We start from the raw sequence: 459 nt of genomic DNA, 5'->3' as shown, positions 1-459 counted from the left end.
AGCAAAAAAACATATTTGGAGGTGTGGTTTAGGTGGTAGAATACAAGCCAGACAAGCAAACTGAGCAAGTGTTAAGCCCTAGGTTAACACTCTGATACTTGTACAAGCAAACAGACAAAAATCACAAAACTTGTTTGCTTTAAACAGAGGTATAGTGAAAAGGCATACAAAAGGAGAAATAGAACTCCATCCTCATGGAAATAAAAATAACTCTGGGAGACCCCAAAAGTTGACTGCTTACACGGGGTGTTCAGATCCTTATAAGGGGCACTGATTGTGATTGGAAGATCAGGAAAACGTAAATGACCTCAGCTGAACAGGAAGCATGAGAAAGATTTGATGAACTTGACCTGCTTATAAGTTAAACAATAAAAGTAAAGTTAAAAATTAAACCATTGAGCCAATAAAATCCTCATGGTTGCCTTACATAAAGACTAAAGGTTTTGAGTAATCATTAAA

Source organism: Dipodomys merriami, unplaced genomic scaffold, assembly GCF_024711535.1.
Source record: "Dipodomys merriami isolate MVZ:Mamm:240054 unplaced genomic scaffold, mDipMer1.0.p SCAF_16, whole genome shotgun sequence".
NCBI lineage: Eukaryota > Metazoa > Chordata > Mammalia > Rodentia > Heteromyidae > Dipodomys > Dipodomys merriami.
Note: the sequence above shows the minus strand (reverse complement) of the source record.